At 43.7% G+C, this 21,078-nt stretch overlaps 1 protein-coding gene across 2 annotated transcripts in view; it reads right to left on the bottom strand.

Moving 5' to 3' along the window:
* STK39 (serine/threonine kinase 39) overlaps nt 1–21,078 on the bottom strand; it is a 315,140-nt gene that overhangs the window by 256,384 nt on the left and 37,678 nt on the right. The window lies entirely within an intron of this gene.

The following is a 21,078-nucleotide window of genomic DNA, read 5'->3' on the forward strand; positions in this document are numbered from 1 at the left end:
TTCAGGGTTTCCACGAGATGCTGTGACAACTTATCTGCTCTGAGTGTTCTTTGAGCTTCTTTCTTCTGCGCTTGCTCTACAATTAGAAGAACAGGAATCAACCCAAGTATTCTCATGTTGAAAGCACGACTTTCAAGGATGCCAAGCGAGTGATGCAAATGTGTAATTACAAAAGCTCTCGGCATTCATATGAATTTCCTATTTCTAAGGTTTCATGATCGTTAGCTAATGCACTCAAACTCCTAGGAGACAGAGTCATGTCATTATCCATATTTTATAAGAGCAAAATGTAGACGTGTAGTGATTTGTGGCAGAGCACAAAGAGCTCCTAATCCGATTTATATTCCACAGGGGCAAAAAGACCTCTGGGTTAAGGCATCTCACTTCTGCAGAGAATACCAAAACCCTCCTTCTGATCACATAAATCCTCTACCCCTGCAAGACTGCCAAAGAGAGAAACAGCCTAGGCCCAGGACTGTGTAAAAGAGGGTCAGATCTGACCATCTACCTTTCTCCTTAAAGCCTTTCTTCCAGGGCTACTTCTCGAACGACTCATCAAATATCATAAGATGTGGGTGGGGGCAGCTTTGGGCAATACAGAAGGGAGATCAGTATTCGCTTTCCTTACAGATGTGACAGACAGGGATGACATTTCTAGTACAAGTCAACGCTTTCCCACGCCAAGGAAGTGCCCAAGTGGGTGTCTTCAGAGCTGAGATTCTGCCCTTTCTTTCCTCCTGTGGTCTCAACGTCAGCTCTGGCCCCCCTGACCTGGTATCCCAAGCAGATCACCCTAAGCTCCAAAACTTCAAAACTCCCATTCCAGGAAGTCCAACCTGTGTTCATTGGGAAAGAAAATCTCCATATATTAACCACCCCCTGTATGGTATCTCTACTCATGCAATAATTGTCATTACAAGCCTGTTCACTTTTTGTTCCTAGCCTCATTTTATATGTGAGAACACTGGGACTTGGAAAACTTGCCCACGCAGCCAAGTGCCTGGGCTGGGGTCTGAGTCAGTCTGCCAGACTCCAAGCTCCATGCTCTTCCCTGCTTCCCATAGGCCAGAGCCCACGTTTCCCTTCCTCACTTGTCCTGGCCTTATAGGACCAGAAAAAAATGTCCTCCATGCTTGAACAAAAGAAAAACCACCTAGAGGGAAGATTCAAGTGAGCCTTACTCTCTCGTTCAAGGACAGAGTGCTGTTGTCAGAGGTCGTTAAAAGGGCCTCCCTGTCCCTAATCTCACTGCCTGCTCCATCAGCTTCTATTCCAAGTCCTACCACGTCGGCCTCGGCCCTGCAGATCACAGCATGCTGGGTTCAATCCAGAATGCTCTAGATATCAGAGCCAAATACTACAAAGAGCCCTGCTGATAGCAAAGTGTACTTTCCAGTCAAGGTCTCCAGAACAAGAGACCATCACTGGCGGAGCCACAGAGAAAGTGATAAGTAGCTGGTTAGCACTGGGCCTGGTATCCAGCAGAGAAATCAACAAACGTCTTTAACGAGCTGCTGATGGGAAGCCATTCTCAGCTCTACCTGTTGTAAAACCCTCCCCAATTCCACTCTCCATCCTTAATCCACATCCCTGAACACTTCAAAGCAGTGGAACTGAAAAACAGGAAAGATGAAAACAGATTCCCAGAAGGCATAACACAAGTGCCTGTAAAAGGGGACTGCCTCCCATAGTCTTTTAAGTCCTTGACTATAAAAAAAAAGTCTCCTGCCTTCCACAGACATATGCAAGCACGTGGACAAAAATAAGAATTCTGGAAAGAGAGGCAGCGGTAGGGAAAGTCTTGTATAGAGTTGAACAACCTCAGAGTTGCTATTACTTAACTGTGAGTGGCTGGAAAACAAGTGGCACCTTCTCATCTCTAGAGAGAACGCACCTGAGATGACTGTCATAGCATGAACACACGCAACCACCCACTGGTCGATTTAGACCTCTTTGACTCCAAAGATTGCCTTCAACCACAAGAGAGATCAAGAGCAATGAGAGAGGGGCAGGAAGCCTTAAGGACCGTCAAGTCCAGTCCCTGGCATTACGGATGAGAAAGGGAAGGGAGGAGCACTCTCACCAGAAAGCACCCTGATCTGGACTTCTGTGAGAAATAAATTCCCATTGTTTGAGGCACCCAGGCCACAGTGTTTTGTTACAGGAGCCCAAGCTGATTAATACAAAAAAGCCATCTTCATTATCCATCTACGTCACTGCCTCACTATCACCTGTGGTAAATAATGCCCTACAAATTAGACATTCTCAACAGCTGCCTAATCGAGTTAAGCGCTAGCTAAGACAACATTCAACTGAAGGGCCTCCGGTAGGCCACAGTAGCTCCCAAACCTTAGGTAAGGAAGACCCTAGAAGAGAAGGTTCAATAAACATTCTATGCAACTCTGGTAACAATTTCCTGTTTCCTAATTTCTAAATCTCAGTTTCCTTAATGGGCATAATAAAATCTACCTGTGAGGCCTAATTACATCCCTGGAAACATCAACTCAATGAACATTAGGCTCTCTCTCTGCAATGCACTTCTGTACCTGCAATGTAAAGGACATAGACTGTATCTATAGTTTGCACTCACCCCAGAGCAAAAGAGAAGGCAAAGTCGTTCCATGTCAGTACTAAGTATCATTCTGCTTACCAGGAAGATTCACTTGGTTTAAAGAGGGAAAGAGGAGGGCTAAGTTTGAAAACCAGAGGACTAAGTGATTTCTAAGGTCTGAGACAACATAATGAGTTGAACATAATAAAATAGAAGAACCCAGAGAATTCTGAAATAGCTATGAACTAATATTCTATAGCTAAACTTATTACTTATAATGTACTTTGATACATAACCTAAAAATCATTTTTAAAAATCTCAATCTGGATTGCATGAGTTCATAACCTAGGCCTGCCACATACTAAATGCTTATCCTTGGGGGCGCCTGAGTGGCTCAGTCAGTTGAGCATCTGACTTCAGCTCAGGTCATGATCTCATGGCTCAGTTTTTGAGTTTGAGTCCTGCATTGCACTCTGCTTTCAGCATGGAGCCTGCTTGGGATCCTCTGTTCCCCACCGCCCTCTCTCTGACCTCCCCCACTTGCCCTCGCTCTCTCTCAAAAATAAAATAAATACATTTTTAAAAATAAAAAACAAACAAATGCTTATCCTTGGATGATTTACTTAACTTCTCCATGCCTCAATTTCTTCATTTGTATGATGGGCTCACAGGGCAGCTATGAGGATCAAATGAGTTAATGCATGGAAAGCCCTTAGAACCGTTCCTACATAGGAAGTACTAATTAAATCTTAAGTAAGTACACTATTCAGGGAAATCCCTCCAAGTCAACTGGTGTCCTGCCAATTTGTTGTTGCAATGCTACATATTTCATGATGTTGGTGTATCATAATTTATTCAGCCCTTCTTCTATTGATCAGTCTTCTCTTTATTTCCAGTTTTCCGCCCAATATGAATAATGTAGCAATAAAGATCTGGTACTTTAAAATATATGTATTAGTCTTTTTTTACTAAAAAAAAATTTTAATGTTTATTTTTGAAAGAGAAAGAGCATGAACGTGGGAGAGGCAGAGAGAGAGAGGGAGACACTGAATCCGAAGCAGGCCTGAGGCTCTGAGTGGTCAGCACAGAGTCGGATGCAGGGCTCAAACCCACGAACCTCGAGATCATTACCTGAGCCAAAGTCTGACACGTAACCGACTGGGCCACCCAGGTGCTCCGAAAATATATGTTTTAGTCTTTATGTTAAAGACTTATATATATTAGAATAATATATATTTCCTTATGTTAAAGTTAGGATGTGGTCAACTGTCCAGTAACCTCTCCTCATGAGTATGTCAGGATTTTAAAAATAAACAAAATAGATATGTTAGCCTATAACATGAATGGTGGCCGGTGGAAGGAAGCTGTCATCACATCCTACTTAAATGAGGAGCACCAAGCCAAAACTTTTAACAAGAGTTTGCCCATCTCTTAGCACAGGAAAGAACTCTTGAATTATGCTTCCCTGTCCCTCCTCAGTGAATAGTGTCCAGAGCTGTATCAGGCTTTCTTTTTGGATGTGCTGGTTGGTGGTAGATAGTAAACCAAACAAATGGCTTTGGTCCGGCAGATGACTCCTTCCAATTCTCTGTTTATCCAACTTACTCTATGTGTTCTATTTATATCATGTGCCCAACCTCAAAGCCCACGAGGCCAGTCAAGGTCACACGAGAGCCAGAAGCTGGCCAGTGAGTGAATGGACACACACGTGAGTTCTGCAGGGGCACAGCTGCCATTCTGCCTCCACTAATGTCACCACGGAAGCTTGCTGACCTAGCACACCAAGATTCCAATTTTTGCAGAGAAGCTGAAAACTCAGAATTTTGCTTGAGATCTCCTAATATGATAAGGTTAGCAATTAATGTTTTTAAATACAAAAGCATTACGAATCACATAAAAGCTTGCTGCACTCTGTATTTTGCCTCCCTGTGTTACTACTATTTGGCTTCAAAGGTGCACCCTTCCTTACCTGATGGTCCAGTTTTTAAATTATTAGCTTACACATATGAAGTTGCCATTCTTCCAGAACAAAAATGATCACATTTGATTCAACGTAACATATGCACATACTCAGGACACGGGCCCAAACTGATTTACTACATGTCACCATGTTACCATCCACCTCGTCCTACTATTTCCCACAAAGAGAAAACTCTCAGGGCTATTTGCCTGTCATTTGGTGCATCCTACGTGAAAGGAACAGCACAATAAGCTCTCAAGTCAAACACACAGAACAGAAACAATGAGACAGGGGTTATGTGTAATTCGCTATATGGATTCCTTAACAAAACAAGACACTACTGCTAAGCCTGTGTGTATAAAGGGTACAGACTGCGTGTATACACCAGGCAGCACACAGCAAGGCCACATTTCTCAAGGAAGCTACAAGCAGGGGACCCTCCTGAGTTACGGATTTCTGCCTCCATCAAAAGAACCAGTTGGTAGACCCACCTTTTGGGATTGCTAGAGGAGATTCAGAGCTCACACAGAAGGAAGGAGAGAAGGGAGGTAGGGAGGGAGGAAGGAAGGGAGGGAGGGAAGAAGGGAGGAAGGCAGGACGGAAGGACGGACAGGCAGGCAGGCAACCAGGGTGAGGTGGAGAAATGACCACTGAGCAAATATCCTTACCTTTCACCACTGATCTGGACAAACTACGGTAACTTACCCGAGAAAGCCTGGCTTGTTGGAACCTTTAGAGGTCACAGACCTCACCAAAGAAAAGCAGCACTTGTATATAACTCAGCAAGAACCATCTGATAATGCCACAGAAAAACAAAAAGTAGCCTGGGGATCTGATCTTAAGAGAGATAGAGGGGAACTGGGATGTGGAATCAAATTGAAGAGAATGTCAATAAACTCACCTTGGACCTCAAGCTACATCTAAAGCAACAATTAGGGGAAAAAAACAACAACAAACAAACCCTGTACTACGCTTACTAAATTCAGAAAGTACATGGATTGGGATTACCTGATATAAATAAAATCAATAATAAATACGGGGGGGGGGGTGTAAGTAAATTCTAGGCATCTGGTTAAAGAGGAGTGGTAAGTACACGATGAGGAACTATTAAAAAAAACACACTCCCATTGAATTCAATATGATTCATACTGGGATTTACTCATAGACATTTTTTGTTTTCTTAATGATATACAGTAGATTCAAAAAAAAGCACTCTTTGAATATGATTACTTGCCAGTTTAAAAAAAAAAAAAACTTTATTAGTCTGAAGAGCACTCATTTAGGGGTTAGACCCCTTAAAGCTTAAACTCTTCTAGGATTCTAGCCCTGATGCTGACTTGGAGGAAATGTCTTTCTCTGTGAATGTGCGTTTATTTGCTAAGAAAAAGAACATCCTCTTTCCAAGGAGCAGGTGCTTTTGACAACCTAGCCCCAGGGATTGGTGGGGAATCGCCTGAGACCTGCCTTCTCCAACAACTGCAGGTGAGTTAGTCATTTCCTCTCTGCTCCCGAGGACCAGGATTAGTGTGGCCTCATCCTAGCACTTCCACGAGCCTGGAGCGCTCTTCCTCTGCCGTATTACTTACTCCCCGAATCAGCCCTTCCTATGCGGTCCCTGCCTGGACCAGGAGGCCTTCAGTAAGCGTTTGCTAAGTGAATCAAAGCTCACGTCAACCCATCCCTGGGGAGGCCACCTATCCACAAGGGAGGTGAAGCTGTGTTCTACACAAAGAACACCAGGCCCTGGCCGACTATACAATGTGGAAGCGAGGAGGAAGTGCAATTTTACTCAAGTTGTTATCTCTGAACCGCTCGTCGTGTGTGTTCTGAGTAGGCAGTCGGTGGATAGTGGCAGTTAACTTCAAGAACAGGCCTAGGGAGCCCGTCTGCCTGAAGGCATTTCTGATCCGCAGAACACCTGTTTTAATTCTGGAGTCAAATGTCACAGGAAAGCTCATACTGAAGAGCAGTGTGCCACCAGAATGGGTCAGGAACCTCAGTTTTTAAAAACTGAATCCCCGGGCCACCGATCAACACAAAGGAGCTACACAAAATGAGGCAAAAGCTAATACAGTAGGGCCTCTGATGATTCCACCTGAGAATAAAGTAGTGACATAAAACACGTAACAGTGCGAAGAGGTGACGGAGCCACCAGCAGTCCTCCAAATCCGCCCCAGGAACCACTGCGTCAGGCCCTGGACTGCAAGAGGGACACATTCCTGCAGAGCGAACTGGATTTTTTATATTCATTTAAAGGTCGAAGTCAAGTCCTTGTCCCCTGCAAACCCAAAGCCCCATGATCTGGCAGGATTGAAAAACTTCCTGTTCTGCTCTGAGGGGGCAATTCAACCCCTCCCAGCAAAACCCACTCATTCTACTGATTAAATCAATCAAACGGAAGCCAACATTCCACAGAGGAATGTCCGCTGCTATTCATACAGATAAACAGATACACCCACTGGCAAAGGCCAAAAGACACAAGTGTCCTGTTCTAACAGGGTGTCTCCCATTCCTCACTGCTCCAACCTTAAGCCACCTGGAAACGGGAAAGGCTGCACATGAAAAAGAAGGGGCTGTCTCTACTTCAAGGTCAGTCCCATCCATCCTATGTCAGCTACACGCATGTTGCCTTTGTACGAACAAGAAAAAGGAACCTCTCTAAATGGACACCAATCTGGATGTGCCAGGCCTGACAAGTGGACAATGCACAATTAAGGGAAAAAGCTCCTTTCTCCCAGTTAATTGCATCCTAGCTCACTGGGCTAAATAAGGTTGGCTGTTCAGCCTCCAGGGGCAATGTACAACCTTGGTGGCCTTGGGACAAAGATTAGCATATAGCACCCATCCTATAAAAAAATTAGTAAAATTTGTTTCTAGACCCCAGGAAAAGCCCAGACCTAAGAAATAGCCCCATGAGAAGGCCCTGGATTGGGGTAGATTTTCTCAAAGCCTCTGAGACAGAGTAACTACATCAGGAACATCTAAGATGCCTGTTTCAAAAACAGCCCATATCCAACCTATTGCATCAGAATGATTAAAACTGGAGAGATATGTGTCTACTTAACAAGCCTCTCTGGTGAGCCCCCTATACTCTCAAATTTGAAAAACATGGTTTCTGGGTATCAGCTTGCCTCTCCCCTCCCCTGCCAGGACACAGGAAGATTTATCAGTCAGGGGCCAGTTAGAAATATAGAAACAATGCTAGGTATTGCAACTGATACTATTTGATATAAACAAATGAGAAGACTGAGTAATAGAGCAAAACTGCAGGAAGTAGCTCCCACCGCTGGAGGTGGGGAGGCGGGCACAGTGGGGAATCAAAGGGAGGAAGTGGGGTTATCAGAATCTAACAGTTGAGAGGAGGAGACCCACAGAGCTGGGACCAGACCTCTGAGGGACAGGTGGCTGGCCTCTCAGGACCCTCTGTGAAGGTCCACGCAGGGCTGGGACTCAAACTTCTGAGGACGGCCAGGTGATGGATTCTCCAAGGGGTCCAGGAGGGTTGGTTCTAGGATGTAGCAAGGAGCTGGAGACAGGTACCAACGGTGGCTAGCAGAGTGAAAGACCCTTTCTGGAACGAGGCTGACAAGCACAGCAAAGAAATGGAATGAATCATGTCCCTTCTGCCTCCTCCAGCCTCCCAGAAGCCCTCCAGCAGCCCCTATTAGCAGAGCTTAACCAGGAAACAGTAGGCAGAGGAGGAATGTAGTTTGCTGAGTAACAGCCCAACACACCAGCCCATCTAGGAAGGTCTGTCTGGTGCTTAGAGACAATCACTTAATAAGGAGCCAAGGGAGTATGATGTCCATCAGCTCCAATAAGAGGTTGGTGCCTATTCCAAGCTCCGCCTAGCAAGGGCCAGCCTTGTTCTTTTAATTCTCGTTCATTCTGTTTCCAAACACAATTCCTAAAATGACTCTTTTAATATCTAACACTCCCAAAATGTTCACTCTGTACTTACAACCCTAACCCAACCCCATTCTATTTTTTTTTTTTAACAATCAGTTTTTTTTTAAGCTTTATTTATTTTGAGAGAGTGGGGGCGGGGGAAGGGCAGAGAGAGAAGGAGAGAATCCCTCTGCAGGTTCTGCACTGTCAGCAAAGAGCCCAATGTGGAGCTCAAATTCGTGAACCGTGAGATCATGACCTGAGCCAAAATCAAGAGTCGGACGCTTAACGAACTGAGCCACCCAGGGGTCCCTTGCCCCATCCTATTGTCTTTTGGTCACGTAGTAGTTATGAGTGGGGGTCTAGGGCCAGACAGCCCTACCAGCTATATGACCTTAGACAAGTTGCTTTGTACATCTGTGCCTCAGTTTCCTTAATTATAAAAAGGAAATGACAATTGTAACTACCTCACAGGATGGCTGTAAATATTACATGAGATAATACATAAAAACATAACAATATAAATGAACGTGTCTGGCACATAAGTAGCTAATTATGTTTTGACTATATTATCAACAGTATGATTATCCCAGACACCTGGATAGAAACTAGATCTACTATAAGTTTCTTTAAAAAATGTCTTTTTATCTCCTTCCCCTGGGATCACCTCTGCTCCCACAGAGCCCCGATACTTAGTTTCCTGTGAAGTTAACTTCACCTCTTGCAACCCTATTCCTGGTAGCCAGCACCGACAACTAATTTTTATGCTACAATGATTGGGTGTACAGAAAATTATGCAAGGAAATGATTCTTTGTTCAAGATCCACTTCTCTGGTAAATATCCATGGCTACCACATCCATGAGGCAACAAGTAACGATTCTCCTAGCTCAAGGACAGAGGGAAAAAAACGTCCACTCATGTTAATGCCACCCCCCCACACACACACCTCTCCATCTGATTTGACTTTACTCATAATCCCACTCCTGTTTTTCTGGTCTCCCCTGGCAACCTGAGGTTCTCCCCCAAGATATGCCACACGAGAGGAGGTAAGGGCAACCCTAAAGGGTAGAGGTCTTCCTGCCCTTTTCTCTTGAAATGCTCTTCACCTAGACAGTGGGGGATGATGCCACAGTCTGAAACAACAGCAGAAAAGAGGTACGAGGGAGTGCTAATTACAAGAATGCCAAGGTTGAGAGTGGTGGAAAGCAACGTCTCCTCAATCCCAAGGGGCCCAGAGCATAGCTAAGTGACAAAGAAGATGAAGAAGTGACCCACAAAGGGCACTTCTCACCACTAAGGCCCTGAGGGAAGCAGCCGCATGCTGTCAATCCTTGCCTCCACCGGCGGAGCCCATGGGTCCCCACAAGGAAGCACCTGCAAGGATCCCACGGTGCCATCAGGGGGAGCCTGGTGGCACAAGAAGAGAACGCTCCCTCCCCTGGTTTTGAGGCTGGGGGCCAAAATATTAGAGAACTATGTAGGAATTGGAAAATGTGCAGACAATGGAGGGGTCACCTGGGTGTCCCATGAAACTGTAGATGCTGACTCAGGAGATCTGGGGCGGGAGCTCCCAGCTGATACGACACAGCTGCTCCATGGACCACACTTTGAATTGCTAGAGCACAGGGGAGGCAGCTGACCCAAATCACCATGAAGGTGCCAGGTGCCCAGCTCCTAACAAAGGAGCAGAAAGTCTGGGAACCTCCCAACCCACCTCCCCATACCCTGTGGCTGCCTGGGAAGCGCGGCATAGGAAAGCATATGCCCGGGGAGTCCAGGATAAGAGGCACCAACCAGCCTGGGGAAGGGGCTCCCTGGCCGGCAGGAGTCCAGAGAGAGCAAATCCCTCTCCAGGGAACCCTGCTTAGTAACTGTATGTGTATTTAGTTCTTCAGAAATGAAGATTCAACACTCTTCTCCTTAACACTTAAGTTTATTATTTGATTTTGCAGGTACATTTTCAGAAACTGGCTACAAATGAAAGATGAGGCCAACTCTACTTTCTTGCCTCAGGAGACGAAGTGTAATTTAACTTCAAAACTATTTCCAGCAACTGTGGCTGAAATTAACTTGGGCTCCAGTTACCTGGAAATGTATTCCATTCATCCAAAAAACATGATTCCCCAAATATTATGGGTAACTAAGGGTACACAGTAAACAAAGGTGAACAGCCAGATCACTGTAAATGCTTGTATTTCACATACGTTAAAGAATTAAACTTTATAGTAACACTACTATGTCTGAGTTCAACATATACAGATTACCTGGTGTGGTATTCCAAGAAAAGGGATGATTACAAACAGTAACTTTGTTTCTTGGGAGTACTTTCTCCGGCATGAGGCACGGGTCCCCAGATCGACCACCACATCTCTAACTGGAAGCAGATGTGTGGTCTGTGAGGGCTGCTGAGGATGGCATGAGCTGCAATATGACGTGTAGTCATCCACTTGGCACCTTGTTCTAAACAGCTAGACTGCTTTGATTGGTACGTACTTGTTAAGTTGATCTTCTAAGAGAGAAACTCCTTCATCTCCTTCCTGTGTCGTTTCCTCAACAAATGATAGGAGGTGTTTAGTTTTCTGTGTTTGCCGTCAAGTTTGTGGTTAACTAATGTCTCCCTACCTTGAACTCTAAGCTCTCAGAAGGCAGTTTACCTGTGTTCTTAATGTGCTTTTGTTCACTGTCAAGATGACCTCTCCTGCACATAATTTAAGAAAAACCTATCGGCCAGGGCCTCAGGTCTAGGCTCCAAGCTGTTGGCCCACCAGCGCTAGCGTATGGACCAAAGTCCTGAAAATGCCCCTGTTTCACATTCAGTCCCCTCGTGTATCCATTAGCTTCACATTACTTCACCCATACCAGTCCCAGTCAGGACACCAAAATGTCTACAGAGGTTCTAACAACTCCACTGGCATTAATGGGAATGGAGTGGGAAGAACACCCAAAAGCGCATGATCTACCAACTGTGCACAACTGCAACAGTGCCTTCAATACACATAGAATAATAGCATCTTGGAGTTGAAACAAACTTCAACTTATTGCTCGATCACATGACAAAGACTACATGTCTGTTTATTTATTTAAAAGACTTTATCGAGCTTCTAAGATACTGGCCACTATTTAAGTTGCTGGAAAAGAGGCAGAGAGCAAAAAGTGCGTGCCCTCCAAGAGTTTACATTTTTGTTGGAAGTGACAGGTCTACACCGTTTCAAAAATCATGAATAAGATTTTGATTCTGTGATAAGTGCTATGACAAAATAAAACATATTACAGCAATTTGTGGAAAGATCATTGGAGCTATGATGGGCAGGGAAGCCTCTCTGAGGTGGTGACATCTGGGCTGATGAGAAGGAGCCACAAAGATCTATGGGTGGAACATCCCAAGAAGAGGGGCGGCACATGCAAAGGGCCTGAGGCAGGAAATGAGTCTGGAGAGCTCAAGGGACAGAGAAAAGGGTAGTGTGGTTGATGGAGAGGGCAGGTGGAAAAAGAGATGGTCGGACCAGTAGGCAGGGAAATAAACACAAGAGAGCCCTACAGGCCAAAATAAGTGCTCTGGAGAATTTTGGCAAGAACTACTAGCTCACATTTTATAATGCTCGTTCTGGCTACTCTAACATAAGGTTGTAGATGTGAGGCAAGAGCAGATGCAGCTTGATTGGTTAGGCAGTTGCCAGAGATGTGCAGGCACAAATTAATGGCCAAAGCTAGGGTGAATAAAGAGGAAAGGGAGAAACGTGACTGGATTAGGGATCTATTTGGAGGTAGAGCCACAGGATTTGCTGACTGATTAGATGTTAACTCGGCGGGAGGAGGGGGGGGAAGGGGGAGGGCATTTAGGAAGTAAAAAACTGCACACATGATCACCTCCACAATAATCATCACTGCATTTTATAACAAATAGACTTGATTCTTTGTTCACCTTCACCCGTTCCAAAACCCTACCACCAGAGCTATCCCTCCACCCGAACACATTCTGCTTATTCCCAAGGATAATTTAAAAAGCTTGGGCCACCATGCATGTGCTCAACCAACCTCCAAAGTCAAGAACACGAAGGGTGAGGATGCAGGGGCCTGATGTGGAAACCAGGCTGCGCCCAGCCCCCATTTACAGGGAAGAGGCAAGCAAGGGAGGCGGGTGCGTTTCCGCATATTCAAGAGATGTTTTCAGGGAAAAAAGAATTGTTCAGTATTTTCCTACAAATGAATATTTGTGTGTACTGCCTCCTATGAAGAAACATTTTTTAAAACCAGAAAAAGAAATATAAATATTTGGTATTTGGAGGCTTTTTTTTTTTTTGTCCATCCCACTCTTTTTCTTTTGGAGGCTCAAAAGAAATAATTAACCAGCCCAATGAAAGCTTTCTTCCTCCCTTCTTTATAATTAAACCATGCTAAACAGCAATGACAAAGAGTATTCTAAGTAATTTTTTAAATCTCATTACCCAAACACAACTATTTCATGATTGCATGAAATACTCCTTATTCAGACACACACACACACTCACATACATATAGTCATAATAATTATGGCTCCATGTTCTGTTGTTTTCATTGTGAGTTAGACTGTAAACATTTTTTCATGTTTCTAAATTTTTTTAAATGTTTATTTTTTTAGAGAGAGAGCAGGGGAGGGACAGAGAGCGAGAGAGGGAGACAGAATCCTAAGCAGGCTCCAGGCTCTGAGCTGTCAGCACAGAGAACCCCGATGCAGGGCCCTAACCCACAAACTGCAAGCTCATGTCCTGAGCTGAAGTTGGACACTTAACCAACCGAGCCCACCAGGCACCCCTCATGTTTCTATAACATGTTTATAATTATACTAGTTGCAACACAACATCCCAACAGGTTACTGAACCATAAACTATCGCCGTTAGCCCTAAGATTGGGCACTCGAATCCTCCTTTCTCTCAGTTTTGTATAATAATTTCAAAGGGATAACCCACCTTTGGTGCAAATAAAAGCTAAAACAATGCCAAACCCAGAAGCTTCAAGGCTCTTATAAAGTCACTGTAAACTCATTAAATTGCTTATAAAATCATTTATCTGTCAATGATTTGCCAAACCAAGTGAGTAAAAAGAAATACATCAATTTCATTGAGGGATTATTTACCTAGGATACTAGATTAACTCACAAAGCACAACAGGAAATGGGCTGAACCTGCACCCTAGAGTGTGCACTGTCTTCGTTTTTGTTTTTTGTTTTGTTTTTTAATGAGTGAATGGAATACGGACTTAGAGGACCATCACGTTCTCCGCACTGTCGATTTTGCCAAAGTCTTATCAGTCTTCACTAGGTAAGCGTCCACAGATGAAACACTGCAGGAGACAGCTCTGAATGCTTTAAGTACAGTCCTACCTTAAAATAGTTCTCCTGTATTTAAACATGTGTGGGTAACTACATAAATATATGACACAAATAAATGTCATCTAGAGAGAGAACACCATCCTGTATTCTAAAGGTATCTTTTCTTTAAGGCTTCCTAACCCCTCAAGGCATGGCTAAAAAGTGTGACATGCTATGTCATCGCCACTCTCCCAGCTGTCCCCCAGAGTCTTTGCTCTGGCATTGTATTTTAGGCAGTGCTAAAAGTAGCAGAGGGCAAGGGGAGCCTCAGGGGGCTTTAACTTCAGAAAATGTTTAATATACCCCTTGATACTCTGACACTTAAAGGGATGTACCGTGTAGCAGACAGGAGATGGGGCTGACACGACTCAAGTTTGTTCTCAGCTTTAAAAGGAAGCCAGCAACAGCCTCTCTGTGGAGACTCCCAAAAGCCTAGGACACCAGAATGTCACCTTTTCCATGTATTTTACTCACTATCCTTAGCCTGCGAGTCCAACCATTTCAGAAGAATGTCTGAAGAAGAAAAAGAGATGGCATTCTACAGGCAAGATCCCTTCATGGGACCCCTTAACTTGATCCTGGATAACTAAAACAACTGTTCAGTTTTACACACTGTATCGTACTTCAAAGTCACTGGTAAGAAGCACCACTTTAAAGAATTCCATGATGATTCCCTGTATTTTAGCATTATGTCAATGCAGACTTTCACATCTTCTGCCAAGACTTACACTGGACAAAAAATCCAAAAGGACGTCCAAATTCTTTGGACAACTGGTATTCAGCCATATCCAGTATTGCTTGAAATAATGAAGCTGTCAGCAGGGTCTTGGAAGTGTCTGGGCTATGAGAGTCTCTGGACATCGTACCATGTTTCACGATGGTATCTGACATGCATTACAATTCCTCATATTCTCCAGAGAGAAGCGAAGTGACCAAGCAGGGCCAATGAAATAAGTGTTCCATTTTTCATCTACCTTAGTTTCTCTCTTGATCTTTAAAGTAATATTTTCCTGGGTTTTTTAAATCTATGTATCAAAAACTCTGTATCAAAATATTTAAGAAGTGAGAAGGGTTACACCTGATTAAGCAGGGGGGAAAAAAAACAAAAAAAGCAATCACTGGCAATATTAAATGCTATGTCACTAGTCTCAGAGCTCAGCACATTTTGAGAGAGAGAGAGAGCAGGGGAGGGGCAGAGAGCGAGAGAGGGAGACAGAATCCTAAGCAGGCTCCAGGCTCTGAGCTTTCAGTACAGAGAACCCTGATGCAGGGCCCTAACCCACAAACTACAAGCTCATGCCCTGAGCTGAAGCTGGACACTTAACCGACCGAGCCCACCAGGCACCCCTCATGTTTCTATAACATGTTTATAATTACACTAGTTGCAACACAACATCCCAACAGGTTACTGAACCATAAACTATCGCCGTTAGCCCTAAGACTGGGCACTCGACTCCTCCTTTCTCTCAGTTTTGTGTAATAATTTCAAAGGGATAACCCTTTGTGTCTACAGGACACAAGCATATACCCAACTACCATTCTACCCTCAACTCCAAAACGAATGCATTTAAAGGGTACCATAAGTTAAAACTGGAATAAAAAAAGAAAACCATTCAGTTAAGCAGATTCTTTCTCATTTTCTACTACCATTTAACATTAATTAAACATTCACCTTCTATTTTGTTAAGTGCTGCATTTAATGATTTTTTTCACCTTTTATTTTTGTACCGGTTTATAAATAAATTTCCTCTACTTAGTTTTATAATGATGAAATACACGGAAATTTCTACCTGCCATGGGCTCAGAGACCTAATATCAGACAGAACAATTTCCTATAGCTCAGGTAGGCTAAGACTTACTAACAACCTATGTGTGGGATTGAAAAACACCAACCCAGGACAAGCTGACTCTTGGTGTATACACTTTTGATGTAAGATTCACGTTCACAGTTTCAAACTCAATAAATTCAACTGACAGGACTTAAAATGAGTTCTTGGCGGGGGGGGGGGGGGGCGCAGAATACCAACAAGGAGTTAAAACTGCACATCTCACATGGTTTACATTTTCCAATTACACTCCCCAGTTGACTTTTAGTTTCTACCTCACACTTTCATTTATTAAATAAATGATGGAAATTCCTTCCAAGATTTTCTTTTTAAATATTTTAGATTTGCAGCCCACACCACAGAGGCCAAACCTTAAGCTAGCAGGGAGACGCTGTGCCTAACAGAAAAGTGTGGGTAAAATGTATCCCACAGAAAGGTATTTCTCTGAGAACACATACAGACCCAGAACTGCGGCAAGGAGAAGCAGTGAAATGTATTCTGGGCAAACCTGGGACGTTTATTTTGTCGTTATGTCAAGAAACTACAAACATTCAGTTCAGGAGTTAGCGAGCTCTGGTCATCACGGGCCCACTCAGTGAGCCAGCCCCCCACACACCATCCTCAGCTGCAAAAAAGAAACTCTGTAAAATATGAATACGGCCAATATTCTAGGTTCCCAGGCACAGTTCAACAAAAGAAGAGACAAACTAGACACAAATAATTTGCAAGTGGATGGAATCTGGTCGTTTTTATCCCATTCCTAAAGGACTACAATTTGAAGCCGGGAGAAATCCCGTCCGCCATTTCACTTCTTTTTCCCCAAAGCCTCCCCTAACCCCCACTGAGAATAAACACTACAGCCCTCCAACCTTCCTTCCCCACCCCAAATCACAATTCCATCAGCCAGTGAACAAGGAGATTTTCCCAGCCTGGGTTCCTGAATTGGTTCCCAAAAGACTTGGGACTCTGAATCAAAATAATGTTCAAGGAGACCATCCAATAAAAAGATATCTCCAGTTGTCATTAAAGCAAGAACAAAGAACAGTTTTGTCCTGCTTGAAACAGCCCTAACAGATTATCCTCTGTCAAGGGCCCCAGAGAAACAGAAAACAACTACAGGAGAGGCTTCCTGAGAAAGCTGAGGCCCCTCCTGTATGCTTGCCTGGTAGGCACACAGCCACCAGTTCTCCCAGTGTCACCTGTGAACCGGCTGTATCAGACCCACCTGAGCTACTGTGGAAAAGAAAAATGCCTGCATTTGGTCAAACTTCCCAAGTAGAATCTCTGGGGGGTGTAGCCTGAGGACCTGTATTCTTCAACAAGCTCCCTGGGAATTCCTCTACAAAACAAAGCGTGAAAACCACCATCAAACTCAAACTATCTCTGTAGATTTCCCAAAGCCTGGACTATTTTCTCCAACACAAGTCACGGACATGGTGAATGAAATCACAAGTGCTGTTTACTCACAAGTGCTAATGGTCATTCGTACGGACGTAATCCCATTCATTTTTACTACAAACAGCCCTATGAAGTATTTCATCCCCATTTTATGCCTGAGGAAACGACAGACCCAAGATCAAACTTTTTATAAGTGACAGAGTAAAGATTTGTGGAAAATCTCCCTCTGATAAGCGGAAGTCTCAGTTTTCTCGTTATTCTACTGGTCATTTGCACAGTTAGTCATGTTCCTCTGCACCAAAATTCCACCCCAAAGATAACCACTTCCATCATATGCAGCAGTGTCCAAACTGCTAGAATGCTCTCTCTGGATGGGGTTACTACAATTTAATGGACAGAATACTTGAAAAATTTGGGAAACATCTGGAGAGATTAAGAAAAGAGAAATGAGGTTCTAAGACAAGTTTAACGGTTAACTGAGATCGGGCTGGGAGAACAGGATCATATGCAGAAGATGATGGAGAAGCATAAGAGACTGAGGTTAGACGTGCAGATGAACTTTCTGACAAGGAACAGTACAATAATGGCAGGGGAGTTATATAACATCATCACCGGCAAGATTAAAAAAAAAAAAAAGACATCGTTAGATCAAGGGCAGGGCTTCTCAAACTTTAGACACTGACAAATGTCCCAGAGGGTGCAAGAAGAGGAGGTCAAAATCCTCCTCAGTGGAGAACCGTAGCTCTAAGAGTTAGAGGGGTTCTGCCTAAAAGAGGGGATCGAGAGGAAGTGGGGGAGAAACCAGATGTCCTTTCCTGGCCAACCCAGTCATGAAGAACTGAAACCGTTGGAGGGGAAAATCGAGAAACCTGGGTTACCCAGAAACCGGATGACTCCCCTGAGATGGCCAAGAATTGACTGCCCTCACAAAAACGACAGAAAGGAAGAAATGGAGACAAAGGAAAGGAAGAGGAATCACTTCGCCTTACGGGACGCAGTTAATGTAAAACTAGGGCTCCACAGACCTCGGTTCCTAGGAAGGGGAGCTAGCCGAGGCTGAGTTTATGACAAAGAACATGTCAGAGCTGTTGCCAATGTCAGAGCTGAGGCTTCTTATCGTTTTAAATGGTGTTGACGTGACACCAAGATTGAACACTCTGGAATGTGAAACAGAGCCTTCTCTTCAAAGCCCGCAGCCACTTGAAAACACGAGAAAAGGTTAAGATTGGGAGAACTAATGTGTGTTCCTGAAATGCCTGTGGAAGGCACCCCATGCTTGCATAGCAAACAACTACAGGAACTCTGGGAGGCCTAACAGGGACAGGCTAGTTGTCAATCAGCAAGTAGTGCCTAATACCCAGGGTGCTATGACAGGAACCGTACACAAAGCAAGGTCACCACACCTGGCCTTGCCCCTGGGAGTAGACAGTTTAAGTCAACTTTAAAAGTGAGCACCAAAGACATACGAACAAGGGGTGTTTTCTGTGCCTGCCAAGGCTGTCAACACAATGGCCCCTCAACATTTCACCACCTTCACCAGAACAGAAAGAGCCTGTGGTGCAAATAGGAAGCCCAGGTAAACTGGCAGGAAATCTATCTAGAGCAGAAAGCATGCCTCACCCTCCTGCCAGGAAAGCCAAGGTGGAAGAGGCAGGGAACGCCCAATCCTGGGTCCACGGCCACCCCACCTGGAGGCTGGCAGGAACCATTCTGCAGGTCAGCCCACGTTCACTATTTACCAAGCATGATAGCATTCGGGCCAACAGAAGAGAGAAGCCTTAGCCCTTCTAAAGATTTTTCCTGTCCCCATACTCAAGTCTGAATTAGGCATAAAAGCAGTTGAGACAGAAAGAGATCATTCTTCCTGGTTCTTTATTTGCCACTTCAGATGCTAATGATGCATACTTTGCCCCAAGGCAAATTTTAAATCACTGGATGTCCTTTCTCACTACATCCAACAAAATTCTCTTGGCAACTTTTCTAGGTTTTCCTTTGTGTGTGCTCAGCAAACACAAATTCTTTGAAAAATGGTGTAAACCAAACAAAATTGTGAAGGTAAACAAGCTTAGTTATAAGTAATATATTGCACTGAAGTTTACTTTCAAATGCATGGAAAAAGCACTAAGATGGATTGATGGGTGGAGAGAGTAAGTGGGCAGATGGATACATGATAAAGCAAGTATGGTAAAATATTAATGGCAGACTATGGGTGATGGGTATATGGGTATTCACTGTAAACTTTTCTAACTTTGCTGCATGTTTGGAAAGTATTCATAAGAAAATGTTGAAAGCAACTTTTAAATAATCCTGTAGCATTTATCTTGGAATAGTATGTAAGGACAAAGGGGAAATTAATAATATTTCATAGAGATAACAGGTTATAAAACATTATGTACAATATAATCCCAACTTTGTGAATATACAATAAACACCTTAAAATACCGTTTTCTCTTTTGGAGGTGGAATTATGAGTAACTTTTATTTTCTTCTTTGTGCTTTTCCTACATCTTAACCAATTTTTCTTCAATCAACATGTGTTATTTTACAATTCAAAAATTTACTTTAGGGGCACCTGGGTGGCTCAGTCGGTTGAGCGTCGGACTTCGGCTCAGGTCATGATCTCATGGTTCATGAGTTCAAGCCCCACGTGGGGCTCTGTGCTGATAGCTCAGAGCCTGGAGCCTGCTTCGGATCCTGTGTCTCCCTCTCTCTCTGCCCCTCCCCCACTTGTGCTCGCACCATCTCTCCCCAAAATAAATTTTTTTTTTAATTAAAAAATCTACTTTATAATACTAAAGTTAAAAAAATCTCTGAAGCCAACTTTAAGTTACTCACTATTGAGAATTTTATGGATAAGAAGTTTTACTATAGTGGGTTTTTTATATATAGGTTTCACTCCCTTAGATTTTTGAAAAAGGCTCAGGAGAAGACAATTCTCTAAGCTCTACTCTTGACAGTTAAGGCAAGATAACAAGGAAATGTGTTTTAGCACTCAAGTTCTTTTTAAGCAGATTTTCAAGTCAAAGCTCCCAATTCGTATAATTCTACCTGCCCTGTTACATCCATCTGGTTTACCACCGACGCAAAGCGCACTCCCCGACAGCCGTGTCCTCATGAGGGCCTCCTTTAGACTCCAGAAAAGCCCACAGCTGGCACATCTACCCATGTTTCTTTGCCCAGAGCACACACCACAACACCTACTGCCCAGCGCAATCACAAAGATACACCTGATGAGTTAAGTGTTGTAGCAAAAATGAGATCAAGACTCTTGCTTCCGTGTGTGAGCAAATCACATGACCCCTAGAACTCTAAAATGAGAGTACTTGTCTCAGCATACTAAAGTCTCTCTGCATTCTTTAACATTTTATAGTGTTAACAGATCTATAGGACAGACACCCCACATTCCACTCACTTCTAGAAGAGAAAAAGGGAATGAAAAACACAAGAGTTTCTCAAGGATATATTTGAGGATCCAATGTTCCAAGGCTGTGATCTGAGGTAGGTAAGGAGGAGAGAGAACTCACACACGTCTCCAAGCTTCCTGTGATGCCCTTCCAAGGGGACGGAAACCAACTCCAGTAACTCGAGTTGGATCCACAATACAAGCGTAATTCTAGGTAAATCCACTCTCTTTATCGGATTCCAACTTCTGGAGAGATTCACTTAATACGTCTCTTTTACCTTACGAGGTACAACTTCCCGGGTGCAAAACCAATCAGAAAGTTGTGGGCCTTGCAAGCAGCTGAGCACAGGGAAATGAAAGCCACCTGCTCAGCTATATAAATGACTCAGGCTGGATTAAGCTCTCCTGAGTATTCAAGAACAGCTACTTCATGATAGTGATAACCTTTATGCCCTTTGCGTTGCTTTCATTATTTCTTTAATTTTCCTTTGTTGTTGCTGCCTTAAAGTTTCAATTACATAAACAGTGGGAATCATCTATATACTTTAAGTAGGGAAGTCACTGAGCACTATTTCAAGAGTATTTATGTTTCCAACTTAGGAGAATTCACCCAAGGGTGGACTATTTTCTAAACACAGTAGAGCCCTCTCTCCTTACATCTCATTTTGACTCAATTTACCCTTTAATTAGGCATCTGTTACATG

Source organism: Lynx canadensis, chromosome C1 (assembly GCF_007474595.2).
Source record: "Lynx canadensis isolate LIC74 chromosome C1, mLynCan4.pri.v2, whole genome shotgun sequence".
In the NCBI taxonomy this organism is placed as follows: domain Eukaryota; kingdom Metazoa; phylum Chordata; class Mammalia; order Carnivora; family Felidae; genus Lynx; species Lynx canadensis.